Source organism: Zonotrichia albicollis, chromosome 1 (assembly GCF_047830755.1).
Source record: "Zonotrichia albicollis isolate bZonAlb1 chromosome 1, bZonAlb1.hap1, whole genome shotgun sequence".
Taxonomy (NCBI): Eukaryota; Metazoa; Chordata; class Aves; order Passeriformes; family Passerellidae; genus Zonotrichia; species Zonotrichia albicollis.
The window spans coordinates 116207630-116225960 of record NC_133819.1 but is presented as its reverse complement, the minus strand read 5'-3'; the positions used below and the strand labels follow the sequence as shown (position 1 = coordinate 116225960).

Genomic DNA, 18331 nt, shown 5'->3' with positions numbered 1-18331 from the left:
TACACATTCCCTTACTGAGGGGTCCAAACTATTGCTAAATGAAGTTGTATTACTGCCAGAAAGTGAATAACAGGCATAAGAAAATATAATAAATAAGTGTGTCATCAGGTTAGTGCAGTAGTTATTTCAGATAGTCATTAAACGAAGGGAAAAAAAAAACGCAAATGCAGCTTTTCCAAGATTCATATTTAAAAGATGTTTGTCCTTTTTTCAGACTCTAACTTCGTATGAGATTACATGTGAAGTGTCCCTTTCAATTTTGATATTTGGAAAAGTCAGCTTGAAATGGCTGTTTCTGACACTGCAGGGAAAAAAATGAGAATGTTAGTGAGTGAAGGATCTTATTCTAAAGAACTCATTTATTTGTAAAAGTACTAAAAATATGCTTGTATCATGAAGTATTTTGATTTGAACTGAAATTGGCAAAGTGTGTACTTCTTGGTCACTTGCTAATTTGAAGACTTATTCATGATGTTATTCCTCATGTATTTCCTAATTGTAAGAATTTGTGAAGTTTGTTCCAAATTGTCTTTAAGTTTTCCTGGCATGCCAGTATGGATTAGTGGAATATGTATTCCTTTTATTTTTTCTTATGTTTCCCTAATCTAATTTTGGTTGTGTTGTTTTTTTTTTTTTTTTTTTTTTTTGCTCAGATACTTGCTTTTCTTAAGAGAGTTGCTAAACATTTGTTAATGCTTTGTTCTTGAGACATAATGTGTTTACAGTTACACATTGAATTTCAGCTATAATTTATGGATTTAAACTGAAAACTGTCACCCTGTCAAATTTATCTTCGGGATTAACCCTCTGGAGAACTCCTTTGAGTCTTGATGACCAGAGCACATACACTTGACTGTTGCAATCGAGTAAATTGATACAGAAATCAAGAAGATGTAAATATGAAGCTCCTTAGTGCTATTTTTAGTGTCAACTTTCAGACCACAATTATGTTTTAAAGATGAGAATGTATTTACCGAAGAGGAGCTTTTATATTTAAAAAGCCAAATCAGCCAAGAAGTCGAGCTCATGATAAATTCCTTATAGTAAAAGAGGAGCAGAAGAATGTGTGTTCCTAGTTATCATCACTGTGTCCCAGTGTCCTTAACAAGGTTAAAACTGTTTGTTTGTTATTTTGCTTCAGGTTTTCCGGATTTCTGCTTTCCCTGTTTTTCTGTGTAGCAATGACTTGTTTCTCATCTTGTTGTTCTTTCCTGTTTATTCCAAGTTTCTGCAGCTTTCCTCAACAATGGTTTTCAGTTATATCTCTAAGAAAAGATGGAGAGAGCATAGAATTAGATTGTTCAGAGTAGTCAGTGCATGTGAAAGCTACCTTCTCTGGGTGGATGATCATTTTAATAATGCTTCCAAACACCTTCATCTGACCTTTTTATTTTTGCACATTTAGATTTCTTCTTAATCAAGTCTCTTATTGTTTAGTGTTTTGAAATCTTTGATTTATAGGAAAAGTTCACTTTAGGTTTTGTTTTGATTCATTGTTTCTGAATGTTTCATTACTACTTTTTCTCATTTACCATTTTTCTGTACAAGATTTCTTTTGTATTCTGCTTTCAGTTTTCACTCCTAAATTACTCATCAGTTGCAAAAGAAAAATGTTTCTGCACTTCTTAGTCTGATGATGGTCTGTGACATAGGATCACTAGGAAACAGGAATGTTTGTGTATTGTCAAGTAGTTTCTAGATAAAGCACTAGCAGATTGTGACTAAGGATCTACATACCTGCAAAATATATCGATCCTCTGACTACTTGAATGTTTCACTGGATTCTTGCATACTGTTCTTAACACATTCCTTGAGATGAACCATCTGAAATATCCATCTGCCAGCAGGGTTTCAGCTCCTGGGTCTTGCTGCCCTGTGCTGTGTGCCACTGCAGCTTCTCAGGCTTGGACTTCCTACCCCCGCCCCAATCCCGCCCCCACCAGCCCTCCCCAGGGAAGAGCTCTGCCGTACTGCAGTTGTGTTGAGCTCTTTTCCTTTCTTCTGCAGCGTGCTTTGTTTTGTTAGAGCACCTTTGCACAGCTGGAAGAATTATATAAAATAAACAGCTGCCCCGAGAGGATTTTTGCATGAACTTGGACTTCAGCTTGTTTGTTTGTACCTTTCAGAATTACACCCAAAATTTCTTAGCCACAAGTTTGTGCTGCTCCACTGAACTAAAGAGGGAAGTATCTTCTCATAGATGCCAAGGAGGAAAATTCTTAATCCACCTCTAACCAAAAAGATGGAATTATTTTTAATAAATGCGGTATTCAAAAGTCCAAGGAGAAACAGCTGAACAAGATCAGACAAAAATATCGTGTATTTGTATGAGATTGCCTCTTGTAAGCAGTCGTGCTTTAAGAAAGGAATAGGAAAGATTCTTTCCTGATATAGTCCTCCACCCCCTGCTCAATCTTGCCATTCCATTCTTAGGATCAGGAATTATCCTGGTGTTTGCTTCTTGGGGCTGTTAAAAAATCATGGATATATGAAGAAAGTTTAGATGCTGCTTCTGATGCTATTTGTATCCTTCCGGTGAGAGTTTCACAGCGTCAACTTGTGGTAGTGTGTGCCACCTGCCCAATATGCTTTTCTTTGGCAGGAAGGCCTACAAATAAGAAAAAATGGTTTTGGCGAAGTTGGTAATTCTTTTTTTTTTTTTTTTTTTTTTTTTTTTTTTTTTTTTAAAGCCTCAACCTGTGCTCTCTGACAGCATTTCTTAGGGCTAGAGTTGCTGTCTCACCTCTTTCTTGCACTGGGTAGCAGGGGGGCTGGCAAGTTGTCTGGAAGCTGTAAGTTGATCAGAAGAGACTCTTCAGCTCTTCAGTTTCAGATGTGATCGTGGTATTTGATTCTCTAAAGAGCTGACAAGCTTCCTGGTGAGGAGAGAGAATTTTAGTAGCCAAAGCGAGAAATCTTGGTTCTGATGTTGGAGAGGACAAGCCCTGTGGGGCAAGCTGAAAAGTAAAGCATGGGAAGGTTTGGAGCCTAGATAACTGAAACACTCTTCTCCAGTAACTATAGATACTGTGGTCTTTCACAGGAGAGTAGTGGACAGGAAGAATGTTTGTTTCCAAGCACCGGTGACTGGAGAAGAATAAATAGAACTAAAGGAGGCTTTAGGAGTTGTGTTGCTTTGTTAATGTCTTAAAAAAAAAAATAGCATCCATTTTTAGGATTCAGTGTACTAGAGGCTGAAAAGGAAAACACAGCAGGCATCTGTCCTTTCCCTGACAAGCTAACAGTGTTGCTTGAAAGAGGAGAACTGAGACATGTGTAAAGGAAAGGGGAAAAAGCAGTTAGAGTACTTGCAGTTACATGTGTGCACACTGTTTAATTTTGTGTGTTAATTTAACAATATGGCACAACAGAGGCTCACAAAGCCAAATTATGTTCCTCTCAGTCATCACCATGGGCACTCCTATGCTATCCTGTTTTTCAGGCTGAGGATCTTTGAAGGAAAATACCCAGTGGGATGCTGGTTCACAGAGCAGTATGTATCCCACAGATGGGAGTTCACAAGCCAGTTTTCTGGCTGGAAACTTATACATGGATCTTGACAATGGAACATATTTATACAGAGTTCTGGTATGCTCTCTAGCACGTTGGATGTTTTGCTTCAGGCTTTGGATTCTTTGAGAAAACCTGCCCTACAGCCACAGTCCCTGCCCTGGTGAAATGCTAAGCTGCTTGTGCACTGTTGCTCACTCTTGTGATGGAGAGACACCTCTTGCCCCACCTGCATTATGATGCTTACACTGTAAAGCACCTTGATTCCAAAGGAGGAGAGCCTGCAGTGCATGCACAGGATAAAATGCTGTGAGAATAAAGTAAATTACTCCGGTGGGTTGGTTTTTTTTTAGTTGTTTATTTAAGAATCAAATTTCTGTGGAATTTTTGGAAGAACCTGTTCTGAGATTACTAGGCAGCGTTTTTCAAAATCATTGTCTTCATAATCTGTTTAGAATGCAGCTTTCACTGCCTTTCACTTCAGTTTCAGGCACTAAGTATTTCTGCAAATCACTCCTTGTAGACACATGCCAAGGACTGGGAAAATTAATGACCTTCTCTGTAGCATTTAGTTTAAATGACACAGAGATCTCTAGTAGAATCTGAGACCTCTAGGACAGCATTCAATTATCTGACTCAAAACATTGATTTCTGAGTTACTAATGGGATTGTGGAATAAGTAATTAGAAAACTGGTTGAATTTGGGTGGAGTTCAAAGGAATGACAGCTACACCACTATCCCTGTCTAATTTTAAATCTCCATCTCAAAGAAAGGTGTTCAAAGGAAAAGGAAAAGTAGGAAATGTGTGCCAGAATTTTTTGACACAAACAAAACTTTTTTTTCTATTAACCTTTATGTTTTAGAAATGCACTGTTTGGAATGAATAAAAACTGAAGAATCAAAACAGGGAAGCAGATACTAATTTGTAAAATTTCAGCCCAAACAATGGCAGTTTGGCAAAGTCGTAGGTTGGCTTAAATAGAGGAGTTTATCATATAATGGCAAGTGTTTGGCAGCATGGTGAAGTGTGATCCCACTCATTCTGCAAATAGTCAAATATACTGGATTTGAGTTCACATTTGTACTTACTGACAGCAGTGCTGGTTCTTGTGCAGATTAACAGAGGAATTGTCCTGCTTCGAAATCAAGAGTGGCTAAAGAACTGTTACAGGAGGGCTTTGCAGCCTGATCAAGGTCTGATATGACAGTACTTTTATTTAACCTGATAAATGCTGATCAAATTCTATGCTTGCATTTTATTTAGTAAGAATAATTATACTTGTATGTATATTAAAACCTGGTGCTCTGTTTCTGGCACTGGCAAAATCAAAGTTACTTTGTCATGAAAATTTAGGAGGAATAGGGATGATACTCCCAGAGTATTCTCCTGATCTTCAGTAATCCACTTGTCAAAGGCTTCCTGAGCTAAGCAAAATGAGTTTATATTTACTAACCTTTACTGGACTTTTTCCATAACTTTTTTGTGTTATGTCTTGAGCTTTTGCATAGTGTCTAAACGTGCTGTTGCAAGGAGTTAAACTACAGATATGTTTAAAAGGCAGGTGCATTGCCTTCTCATACCTGTGTCCTTTTGTTTAATTTCACATCTCCAGCTATTTCATTGGAAAAGCTGCCAGTCTGTTCAGCTTTCTGTCTCTCCAGCCACTTCAGCTGAGGTGTACTTGCATGTTATTCATTTGCATCTCCCTTTTCTGCATCTGTATTGATTTCTCCAGAAACTCCACTTTCTTCTTGGAGCTTGACATCCTTTTCTAAACTATGTTGCTTCTTCACTGATATGTTTACTCTTGTGTCCTCCTACTCACACCCCAGTTTTCATTGAAGTTAATGCTTTCTTGCCTGGTGTAGATGTCAGGCTTACTATAGTACTTCACTGCATATTGGGTATTCTGTTTTAGGAAAGAAATCAGACAGGCAGCAGTCTGTGGTGTGTCTCCTTAATACAGTGCAAGAGCTACAATACAGTATGTAGCATGGCAAAGATACAGGACAAGGTGATAAATGAAAAAAGTAGTGAAACAGTTTCCATTCAAGGAAGGCCTAAGTTGGTTTAGACTTTTCAGCTCTGTAAGAGACTACAAAAGGGAGAGTACTGAAAACAGAGATTTCATATCACAGACAAAATGATAAAGGAACCGTGAGTGGTATTGATGGGATAAAGGGCGAGCAAAATCATTAGCTAAGAGGAAAAAGAAGTAGTGGGAAATGGGCTCAGAACAAGCTAATAGAGAGCTGTTGTTAATAAAATGTGAAATTAAGCTGTGGCACTCCTTGCCATGGGATGTTGTCAGTACAAAAGATTACATGGGTATGAGAGAGAGCTGCCAAAATAGTGGAAAAGGGGGGTATGAAATCTGTCTAGATCTAAGTCCCTAAATCACAGGTGGTGATACTTCCCCAAAATACTGGGCATTTGTCTTCCTCATGATCTGCCGTTGGCTGTTCCTGGAGTAAGGCTGCTGGGCTGCTGGACTTTTGCTCTGGCCTGCAAGGACCATCGTTGTGTTGCAATGAGTATTCAGGGACCCCGAACCGGAACAAATCACCCAGAACTGGAACAAATCACCCTGGCTGAGCCAGATGCCTCGCTGTCACAGAAACCACGTCTGTCTCTGTGAACCTATATAGAGCCACTTGCAAACCACTGAAGTTTTTCCATGTAAACTGAAAGCCAGTGTTGTGTTGTCTAGGAAGCCTTTTAATTTCCAGCCTAAACTTATTTTGATAAGCTTACACTTCCACTTCTTTATTCCAGCTCTACTGACTGTCTCTTTGGTTTACTTATTAAGAACTTTAGTCTTTTTTTTTCCCTTTGGTCAGATGTTTTGTTGTACTATCCCAGATAAGTTTTTTGTGAATATCTATTACCAGATTTATACATGGTGTTCCCAGTGAGATCTTGGTAGTCCACTGTGGTGGTGTCTTTGTATCCCTTCCTGCACTGAAAATACAGCTGCTTTTTTTGAATCGTTATATTTTATTTCTTCTGAAACAGCTTTCTTTAGTGACTTTTACTAGCTGCTTATAGGAGGGTTATACTCAAATTTTTTCCTTCTCTGCTGCTTCCAACTAACAGTTCATCCCTTCTCAACATAAACCACTGTCTCTGAGAGCATTACTCTGTTGTTTGTTGTTCCTTTTCATCCTCTTTCTGTCCTTAAGATTTGTTACAATTTTTCTTGTGTGTTGTTTCAGTCTGCACTGTACTTCTGCTACCTCCTACTTTCATATTTTCTGCATGTTTTTGTAGTGCTCACTTAAAGGCATTAAAAAATCCTAAATGGAAGTGTTGAATCAAAAAAGACTAAAGACCAATCTTGGCAGAAGTCCCTAGCTAACATCCTTCCACCTTTTTCTGAAAGAAATCGGTTGTCATCTCCTCTTGATCAGCTGCTTTTCCTGTCATGCTATTCTTGAACTAACTCCTCTCTTCTCAGCTCAACAAATTACTGATGGTAGTGTAGAATATTCCTTAGGAGTGAGACTAGAAGTGTGCTTCTTTTGTATAAAGACTCTTTGTAATGTTGAAGAAAAACTGGGTGTTTGACATGGTTCATTTTTTTTTTAAATCACGTGACATTTTGTTTGATTTTTTTTCTTTACCTTCATGTTTTCATTCTTTCATTGAAAATGTGCTCCAAGCAAGAGGCCATGCTATCATCATTAGTTGTATGTCCAGATAACTTTTCTCCACCTTTCTCAACATTGAAATGAGGCAAAAAAGTGTGTACTTGGATTTGATGCTCTTGTGAGACTGCTCCATCTCATCACAGCTTTGCTTCCTGTTAAATCAGAAGATAGTATTTCAGTATGAAAGGTAAGATTATATAAGAGTGGCAGATGCTTTTTTTTTCCTAAATTCACCTGTCAGAAGGCCCTGTGTTGGTCTCTGTGGTCGACAGCCATCTCTGGTGCAGAGGACTGTAAATTTCTACATTTTTTTCACTCTAGTAGGAGTAGTGAGTTCAAACAGTTTCCCAGTGCTCTTCCTGTTGTGATTGTAGATGTTTGGCAGACTTAGATTGCACCAAGTTTGTTCAAGGAGATCTATGCACTGCCAATAATAATATGAACTTGGTCATTCAGTGCCTTTCGTCACTCCTGCTAAGATGAGAGCATCTTGCAGTGCTGTGGTGCTCCATTAGTCTGCTGTGCTCAGTCTGTTCCATCAGGTGGCTTCTTCTTGGATGTTGGGTCTGCAGGACAGAGCTGGTGCCAAATCCCCATGTTCAGCAGGGTGCTGAAATTGCTGCTGTTCCTGACTCTGAATGGCTACTGAATACAGTTAGTACCAAGAGACCACAGGAAATCTGTGCATGCTCTTGGAGCTAGAGATATGGGAATCCCAAACTGCTCATCCCTGTTCATGAGGTGGTTCTTCTCTGCTTCCTCTGGTGCTGGCACAAAGCCACTCCAAAGACACAGACTGCATGGGAATGGTTGGAATTCTTTCTGTAGAGTTAATTTGACTGTTTTAGCTCTCTATGGTTAACTTGAATGTTTTAGCTCTCTGACCTGGCACAGAGTGTGGAAAGGAAAGGAAAGAGCAAAGGAAGGGGAAAGGGAAGGAGGAAGAAGCACTGAACTGTGTCAGTGTGGAGGCATGCTGAAAATAACTAAGTTCTGGGCAGACTAACAGAGTGCTGACGTGTGCTGTCTTCAGTGTGACAGCTGGACAGATGTGTCCATCTCTGATCCCAAAGCATTAGCGAAGATGCTGTGCCAGAGCTGTTACCCCTGCCTCTGAGCTGCTCATGGATGAAAAGCTGAAAGCTCAGCTGCTTCTGCTGCACGCTCTGGCTTCCAGCAAGGACGTGGCTTGTGTCTGACCAGCTTGGCATCGTGGCTGGGCATGGTTGCCTCTGCCTATGCTTGACCCAGTAAACAAGGTGCTTGCTTAAGTGCAGCTACCTAATTCTGGCTGCTTTGCTTTTGGGATTAGTTCCAGAGATGAGAAGGTAACTGCTGAAGTTGCTTGCCAAGGCAGCTATCAAATCTGATGACGGATCAGGCCTTGAGGTTAACTAACAGCAATTATCTTTACTGTAGCTATATCTACTCTGAGTGATTTTTTTCAGGGGTTTGTTTTGTTTTGTGTTGAATTTTGTTTTGTTGTGAAAAGTTGATGCCTCAGACTGCTGGTTCATGTGTAATTCAAGGGAAATATCTGCCCTCATCTTGGCAAGTACAGCCTTTTGGGTACAAACCTCAAAGTTGTGGTGACAAGTAGGGTAGCAGCGAGAAAATAAAATGTAAATGTTTGATACATTCTTGTGTTTTCATTTGGGAAAGGCTCCTCCAAAAGCACCCCCCTGCTTTGGTAAGGAAGTAAATGATTTCAGAAAGAAACATGTTGAAATCATCAGGCCATTCATTGTACCTGTTTTGGTAGTGAGTCTTTTCTCTCAGCCATTCATTTGCATAACCCTAGCTCTTTCTGACCGTTTTGTACCCTTTTCTTTAGCAGATGTTTCCCCCCAGCACTAGTCATGGTGGCAGCTTGTGCAAGGTGGCAGGACTGGGTGAGTTGGGGGAGAGGGATGGAAGCTGCAGGTCATAAATAAGCGTGTTGTGTGTGGTTGACGGTATGTAGCAAGTGTGGTTTAGTAAGATGAGCTTCCAGCTCTTCCTGCAGAAGGGCATGTGTACCTTCCTTTGCTCTGGCACATTTCTGTGAGGTGATAGGAGGCAGGAAAGAAATGTCATTTTTACGGCCAAGTTTCTGTGTGTCAATTTTTCATGTGCTCTTACTGATAGAAGGCTTGGGTGGCTGCCCCACTGTCAGACTGTACTACCCAGTGTTAGCTGGTCATGAATCCCTGCTTCGTGTTCACAGGTATTGCTTTTTTTCTTGAAGACTGCTCATATGGGCAGTTACAAACACTGATGGAATGAGCATGAGTCTCCACATCTCTCTTTCCTCCCTCTGGTACTCAGATTTCAGTAAGTAGGGCATTTGCAGTTTGAAATTTGTAATTGTAACATTATCTGTCAGAAGTAAAGGGAAAAAAACCTGCTAAAATAAGTAGCATAGAACACGCTAGATCTGCTTCAGATAAAGCTGTTATTATCATGTGCTATTAAACCAAGTGTTTTAAAGGATTAGTAGATACTATATTTTAAGAGATTGGTTAGTGGTAGGAAGTAAGGCTGCCAGTGAAATCTTTATTCTAGAGTCCAAATGCAAAGATCTCTTATTAAAATTTATCCAGTTGTTTAGCTTTTCTTAACAGAGGGTTCATAGGTCACAGAAACAAGTGCAGTATGAAATTTCATACTCAATGTCAGTCACCTGCTTTTAAAAATAGTTGTATTCCATCATTTCAGAAGACAACAGCTACTGCTTTTTGCTGTCAACAGATGCCCCTGCGTATTTACATTTGTCTGTATCCTAAACTGTTTTGATTTTTGTTTTGTTATCTTTATTTTTAGCAGTAGAAGCCTTTACAGGCTCCAAAGGATTTCACTGGCTTTATTTCTAGACACTTTCCCTAAGATAAGGTGACCATACCAGTGATGTGAAAAATCCTGTCTGCAGCATTGCCGTGCAATTCATTAACTCTGCTGCTTTGCCTCTGCTTGGCTTTGCTTCACTTTTAAGGCTCCCTTCTCTTCGCAGGATCCCTGTTTTGGGGTTTTTTTAAACCAACTTTTCATCTGCTACAGGTGAAGCGAAAAGAGAGCTTTCTTATAACTGTTTTATTAAGAGAGCCTTGTTGTTCCTAATCCACTGTAATTTGTCTTGGTTTCCTCTTCCTTAATCTCATTTTGCCCCTGTTTCCAAACCTCCTCACCTTCATGCTGATGACTCCTCCCTCCCTGATCTTGGGGTTTGGAGGAAGCTGGGAGGCGTGGTTAGACGCCAGAAGCACTGGGTTATTATTTACACAGGGAAACTTCATCCTGTCTGACAAGCATACTGTTCGTAGCCTTGAGGGATGTACCTGGAGGGCACTGAGTTTCCACTCAGAATTTAAGTAGATTAGACTATGTATACATATTTGTTGTGACTTGGCGGCTATCCCAGTGCCCGAGGTTTTAAAACATACACTTTGCTATACTTGAGGCAAGCTCAACTGCATGTTTTAAAAGATGCTCTGGGGAGATGGGAGGCTGCTCTTTGGAGTCCAGAAAGGTCTTATCCTCTCTAGATCTGTACAACACAGGAATTCTGACTACTGTTCTGTTTAGTCCTGTATTTTGTCTTGGTATTAGGTGCTATCAAATGCCTCCGGGGGTGGTATAACTGTAAGATACAGGGGAGATGATCCTCTCTTATTTAACTCTATGCTGATGTGTGTTTTGTCCTAGAGAAAGAGGGTTGCTATTATTTTTTCCTGAAGTCCTCTTGAAATGATATTATAATTTTGGATGATGCAGTTATCTATGCAAATCTTTTCTGTCTGACTGTAAGCTACCTTCTGGCAATTAATCTCACAGGCTAATACGTTGCTGTTAAAAAACAAGTTGTGGCTGTTTATTTAAAATTTGCTATGCTGTGGCTTTATTGAGTCTCTATCCTAAGAACAGATAAAACCTGCTACTCTGAATCTGAACAAGTTACTCCACTGCCAATAATTTTAATAGTTTTATCTTGTTATCTTGTAAAAAAAAAATAAAAGAGAACACCAAAACAACAAAGACACAAGCATAAAAATGCAGCCTCAAAATTCAGGTGCTGCGGATATGCTAAAGGGAACTGTGAAGTTAAAACAGCTGTATTTTATGAAATTCTGTTTGGTATGGCACTTTTCCTTATAAGGACCAATGACCAATTGTTTTGATTATTTAGAAGGAAAAAATTCCATGAGAACTGTTACTGAAAATGACTAACTTGGCATTTGTGATCTGTCACTCTCTTACAACATTTGATGCAATACTGAATTTTCGATAGCTGAAACATCCAGTTAGCTGCTCGGTGCTTCAGCTGTTCCTGTGTGACCTATTTGTTTCATTTTCTTGTAAATTGCTAATGATATCTGTAAATAAATACTCTTCCTTTTTGTAATGATGTCTTCTTAATATCCAAGCCTTTGTAAACAAAGAACAGCCTGTGCATCTGGTAGAAATCTCCAAGACTCAGTTTGCGATGCACAGTGACCTACCCGCTTTGGCAGCAAGGAGCTGAAGTGATTCCTTGGGTTTTGCCACCAGAGCAGGGAAGCCTTGGAAGGAGGAGTGTGGCTCTGCAGCTGCTCATGGGCAGTGGAGGCTCTGAAAGAGCACGGTGGTTGGGGCTGCACTTTAGAAACAAGGAATGGATGCGTCTTGTTGGGAGAGGAGGGAAGACTTGACAGAGAGGTAGGCTGGATTTGGTTAAGTAGTTTTGTTTCTTTCTTTAAGCAAGGACTGGAAGTTGATCAAAATGTGTGAGCTGATATGCCCTAGCTGCTTATGTGAGAGAGATGGGACCAGGATTTAGCAGATCTGAAATGTACATATCCATCTGACCCATTCCTTTGGTGTCTTAGTGGCTTACAAAAGATGCGTGAATACAGTAATTAAAATCCGTTTGTGTTATCTGTTAGAGTAATCTCTTAAAGGTAGAGGATGAGGAATAACCCATTGTGGGGTTTTTGTTGTTGGTTGTTTTTTGGGGTTTTTTTTACATTATGAAATTCTTCTTATATGCTGAAAAAGATTTTTCTCTAACAAACAGAAGCTGCATGTAAAATTCACTGCATTTCCGTTCTTTACTTCTATTTTCCTTTTGTAAGTATGGAAACATAGGATTCACTCAAGCAGTCAATAGGTAGGATTGTCCCTTTGTGAACTTTAAAATGGATGAAGTGAGAAAGAATTTCCAGGCTGATGATTACTGAGAAATAATTACCAAATCAAATTCACTATGGCTTAGTCCCCAGTAGGATGTTACCTTGAATACAGTGCAGTTCCTCTTACAGCATCATGTGTCCGTGCTGAACTGAATTCTCAATGTTGCATCACAAAGGAGTATTTACTGTAGTAAATGTTTGTTGTGTCGAGCTGGGTTCCACTCAAGGTTTTTTTGGATTGTTCGTAATGCGCTGGAGTTCTTATTTCTTCCCACCTGGCTCACTACCAATGTTGTGCTTTGCTCCAGGATCGTTCTGAGTAGAGGTAGATGCTCCATACATGTTGGCAGGTGGGCAAGAGTGCTGTTTTTGTGGTGGAGGTTGTCAGAAAGTTGGTCATAATAATCTATTAGTTTTGAAGGGTCTGCTAAGGCTCTGGTGGCCTCTAGTTCATATATGGCTGAGCCTACTCGGATATGAATCGTAACGGGATGGGCAGGTACAGGTACACACATAAATGAAGGAGAGAAAACACACCCGGAACTGGCCTCGGGAATGAACCAGCACCAGAACCAAAAAGGATATAGCAGAAGACAAAGAAACTCAGCAGGATTCTTGATCAGTGCCCTCATACGTGCTCAGGGCTGTGGTTTTGCAAGTGACATTGCCACCAAATCCAGGAGTGAATATTTCTTTTCTCTAATGGTACACAGTGCCACAACAGAGGCCTGAGGTAAATGAATTTAAAAAAAACCACAACAAACCAGAAAAAAAAAAAAAAGTCAGTAGCCTCACCTATACCATAGTGTCCTCCTGGCCTGGATCTGCTGCAAAGCACTGTGTCTCCTCAGCTGGGAACAATACCCAAGCAACAGCTACAGGATCCTGTGGAGGCTGGAGGAAGAAACTGATCCGGTAAGTATTGCATGCCCAATTGCAAAATAACTTCACAGGAGGGTTTAAACTACTTTTTCTGGAGCATCACTCCATCACTCAGGCAGCAGCCTTTCCCTTGCAATTTAACTTAGCCATTCTCAAACTTATGTCAGACTCCTGTTTTATTTATTTTCTGTGAGCTCCTCATCCACACAGATGCACTGTCGCTTACTGACCATCTCTAAGCTTCTGCACTCCAACTACTGTCCCTCCATCCTTTCATTTCTCTTACTCTGTCATCCAGAGTATCAACCTTTACTGTCCCCTACCCCTCTCCCTGGTCTTTGCTCAGCTAGCCTTGCCTTCTTACCAGTCCAGCTGTACAGAAGGACTTCTCAGAAACTTTCCTGTATCGGCTCCCTGATACCTCCCATGTCTTCTCCTTCCCCTTGTTCTCTGTGCTCTGTACCTTCCATGTAAAAGACCTATTTCATGAGGAATAGCATCAAATTATCTTAGCTGCCCAGATCAGTTCTCCTCACTGTCCAAATCTTTGCAACTCTGTCCAGTACCTACCTTGCCCTGTTTGGAAAGCCTGGAGATCTCCAGAAGAGTGCTGACCCTGCTCTTGGTGTTGATGTCACTGTGGAGCTCACTGCCTGCTCCCTGCCTCGGGGGCCCTGAGACTGTGAGGAAGGCAGAAAGCAGCCCAGCCCAGTGAGACACAGCAAGGAGCTGCCTGTGCCAGCTGAGCTGAAGCCATGGCATGGCTCACCTCCATGCTCCCTGGAGCTCTGCTCCTCGGGTTGGGTGCAAGGGGAGATAGTTTGAAGGCTGGAGGGAGTCATGTGCTCAGGGGGTGTGCACTGACATAGAGAATGGATGGTGTTGTACGGGACTGCTTCCTCCTGCTGCTGCCTGCACCCCTGCCTGTGTGACATCCTTCGGCTTAGCAAGTGCTGCTTTGCCTTCCTCCCAGTCAGTGACTGTCACATCTGTGCTGCTGACTCATGTTTTGTAGTTTGTCCAGTACCTGACTCCACAATTGCAAGAGGTCTCAATCACACTTTTTGATACTTTTGCATGCTTTTTTCTTCACTCTTGTTCCCCTCAGTGAAATGTCATCTTCTCATCAGTCTTACTTCAAAGCTTTAATGATGTATTTCTTTGCTGTGCCAAGTCCCAGACATGATTCACACTTTTCTGCCTCCTTTCTCTACTGGTTTGATCTGTCATTTCCTCCTCGCTAATCACAGCCTTCCCCAGCTTTGGTTATGCTGCCCCCCTGCTCCAGATCTTAGTCATGCTCAGAGTGTTTATTCATCCTAGAGCAGTCTCAAATACAAAGCTGTGCTGTTGCAGAGTTTCATTTCTGTGCTCAGTCTTCACTCAAGGTGAAGTACACAAAGAATTTTGAACTCTGTGGCTATTCTGTATTTTCTGTGTGGTAAAATGAGCTTGTGTAGATCTAAAAGCTGCAACAGAAATTTCTTACCTTCACAGTGTATTTTACAGTAATCTTCAGGAGCCATAAAAGGAGTGAAAATAGTGTGTAAGAGGGGGGTTTGACACAAAAAGTGTCGGTAAAGGAGGCGTTGGGTTTTTGTTTTGGGGTCTGGTTTTTTTTCCCTCTAAGGAAATGACACTAACAGTAACACTCGTGGATGAAGCTTGTTGATAGGTAACCTTGCAGTGCATTATCACAATTTGACTGTTGTCTTTATAAATGAGGCCCTTAGGTCTCCCAGGAGAATTTGTTAGGGAGTGCTGTCCTTCAGCATAAGGACAGTGAGTTTCCATGTATGCAGTTAAATATGTAATGCATACTACTTTTTTCTTTAAAAACCAAACAAAAAACCAACAAACGACCAAAACCAGAACCCTTTATACTCAAATTCCCTATCCAACAGTGTCTGACTATTTCAAGTTTTGAAACAATAGCAACCAACTTACCCCATTACGTATGTCTCAGAAAAACCTACAACAGCATATGTAGTATGTGGAAGTAACTTGGAAAGCATCTTGCAGTTTTGAAGGGCACACGGTGAAAAGAGAAACTGGAAGAAAAGAATCTAAATGTGGTCATGAAGGAAGAAGCTAGTTAGCAGTACTGAAATAGACTTGGTATTGAGTGGGGTGACTAGTAACATCTTTATTTTTTCTGATTTCTCTTAGCACATAAAAAAGCTGCAGCCCATATGAAGAAGGAATTAATAGCTAAAAGATAGCCATCAGGTTTCAGAAGATAAACAAAAGGTGGATCTGAACCTTGAAACTGTCAGCTCAGCAAAGGCAGAATGGTGAAAGGAGGGTTTCCTGGAGAAGCCCCAGAAGATTGTGATGGATTATGCATTTCTGGAAGGGGACAAGAAACAGGCAGTGCAAAGGTGCTAAACCTAAACAGTTCTAACAAAACGCTGGTCAAGCATTTTATCTTCAACACCCTGCAAAACATAGAAGGTATTTCAGATTGAGACCTCTAAGTCAGTTGAGCTGAAATGTTTCCTGACTACTCTGATCTTATGTATACCATCTAGAGGAGCACTCTGTGCAAGACTTGCTTCGTTTTTAAGGTTATTATTTTTCACTGAAAAAAATTCACCATCAGCTAAATCAGTAAACAAATCATCTCTCTAGACATCTGTTTGAAAAATTAATTGAACACACAACTATTGTAAAATTCATCTCTTCATAACTTTTTAAAAATAAAATCAAACTAAACATACCTTTTTGATTGCAAATTTTTTTGCTAGCCTAGAGCTACTTTCCCACAGTGTGAAAGGAGCCCAAGCGTCTTGTTGGAGAGCACTTTAGCGGAAGACATTCTCCGGGATTCACAAAAGCATCTCTATTTCATGTTTCCATCTGCCCTCCAGAATTTTTTCCCATAACATGCATGAAACATTGATGCATACCATACAGTCATAAGACTATTTTTATTCCATCTTTTTTGTCACCATCTTCCTTCCACCTTTCTGGAAGCCTGCCCTGCTAGCAGTTTGCAGCTGTTCGAGGCAAAGTCTTGCATGTGTTTTTCTCACATCACTTAATGTAGGCTTGAAATCAGGGAAGCAGAGTCTACTAAATTGTTTTTAAAAAAAGAATTTGTAAGTGGCCTGGTGTCTTAGGCTGTGGAGAATGAAATTTAAATTTCAGGAAATCCGGGTCTTTCATCATAGATCAGCCAGTGTTGGTTAATGCTTACTGTGGTAAACTGTGTCCAGCAAGACTGAGAAAGTCTTAGGCCAGTGTGTTTGGAGGTGGAGCTGGGACAGAGGAGGGGAACATGTATGCATTTCACAACCTGTTTCTGTGACAGCAGGGAACCCTATCCCTGTCCCTTGACATGTCATAGAGAATTCTTGTCCTACTGTCAGCCTTCCTGGCTTGCTTGTCCTGCCAATAATATGATGATTATCTTGTGATTTAATGGTAAAGTTGTTTGGTGACCACATCGTTAGGACATTTCATCAGGCTGACAGGAGCTCCCAAAATGGTTTTCTGTTGGTGTAGCTCCGGGACAAAATCTATGTGGACTTCTAGCAGATTCTGGCTTTGCTGGCTGAAACTAATCCAGTTGCTTCTGGTCACCTGAATCCAAATATTGTAATCCAGGTAGCTATTCTGGATACTAACTGCCTGCCTTATCTCCCACTGCAGTGTTCAGTTGTGTAGCTCTAAATTATGCATGACTGCTTTTAGTTGTTCACTAATCTGGCTTCAAATCTCAGAATTCTTATGCATTGAGTTGTGCATCCCAAACTGCATTGCATGGCATCACAGTGCTCTGGAGCAGAATGCTCAACATGCCAAATGGGAAATGGGAACAAATGCAGAGCTATGTACTTACCTTGTTCACAAGGATGCTTTGGTAGCAACAGGGCTTGTGAGAGCTCTGAGTAGTCACTCAGTCAGAGTAAGCTATTTAGGTGTATACTAACAGCGTTGCACAAAGCTGGTACATGAACAGAGTCAGAAATACATTTGGTGTCTGTGCTGTGCAGTTTCAGAAAGGCTCACTGGTTGCAGTTTTGAAAAGGGATTTTGGCATTACCTTAAGTATTCTGCATTTTCAGCTAACCCTCCAGAAGGCTTTTGTGTTTTAGCACATAAGGTCTTTGATAGCATCACCCAGCATCACAGTTGTAGCAGTAGCAGCAAAAGCAATCATGGCTGGATGTAGCACTTCCTATTTACTGTAAAGCTGCAATAATCTGTGGAGTATTTTCTTTTCAGATAGAATCCCAGTTCCTTGACTGTAGGTTGTATTAGAAGTGACTGCTTGGAAATAGGTCATTCTTTCTTGTTGCCTTTCTTGAGGCTGGGATAAGAGGCAGGGGAAAGAGAGCAACCATGATCATAATTTCAGTTGGAATAGCTCCAGTAAATAATATGGTTAAAAGAAATACAAGGTTACAAAAAAAAACAGTGCTAAACCCTGTCACAGGTTTTGCCCCCAGGCAATGTTTTTTTCACAGAGTGACTCTGGGCAGGACTGGGCTTTTGCTACAGGCTCTGCACTACTGCATGATCGCCACCTATACCCAGGATGTGGTGTTATGTAGTGGGGAGACTACCCTGTCTCTGAGTCACTTTATATCTGTCCTGCATGAGTTGTGGTTTTGTTCCAGAATTGATCTTCTCAACCGTCTAATGTAGCATCATGAGAGAAATCAGCTCCTGCGGAAAGCCTTGTCCTAGCACAGTCCTTGCATCTTCTATGACGTATTGAGATTTTTTTCAACCACCAACTTGCCCCTCTTATTTGAGCTTGTGTTAACTAGCAGGACTAGAGCAACAGTAACCCTCTTACTTGAATGATAGCTGAAACTGTTAAAAACATCTTTAGTTATGATTTGTTAGGTAACTGTCTCAAAAAGCAAAACTTAACGTATCCAATCTATTTGTGCTCTGCTACCTAATTACATTGTCCAAATGGGACATGTTTGAGTATTCAAGTTCAGAAAAATCTTCTGAAATGCAAGTATGGAAAATCATGGTTTCAGGGGTAGTCTGAGCCAGGAAGGCCTGTACCAGGCAAATCTGAAATCTTCATTTGCTGTTAGATGCTATAATAAAGCATAGCATTGGTGGCCAGCTGCATAGGAATGATAATTTGAGAAGAGTCAAAGAAGAATTTGTGAGGAAG

The 18331-nt window shown here is 40.6% G+C and overlaps 1 protein-coding gene across 3 annotated transcripts in view; it reads left to right on the top strand.

Annotated features, from left to right (window-relative positions):
• PLAG1 (PLAG1 zinc finger) overlaps nt 1-18331 on the top strand; it is a 48643-nt gene that overhangs the window by 14258 nt on the left and 16054 nt on the right. The window contains exon 1 of one of the 3 annotated variants that reach the window (XM_074551200.1): nt 2694-13221. The exons of the other annotated variants lie outside the window; for them this stretch is intronic. The gene's annotated coding sequence lies outside the window, so the exon portion shown is untranslated. Of the gene's footprint in view, nt 1-2693; nt 13222-18331 lie in introns of those variants that run through there. 3 annotated transcript variants of the gene reach the window in all.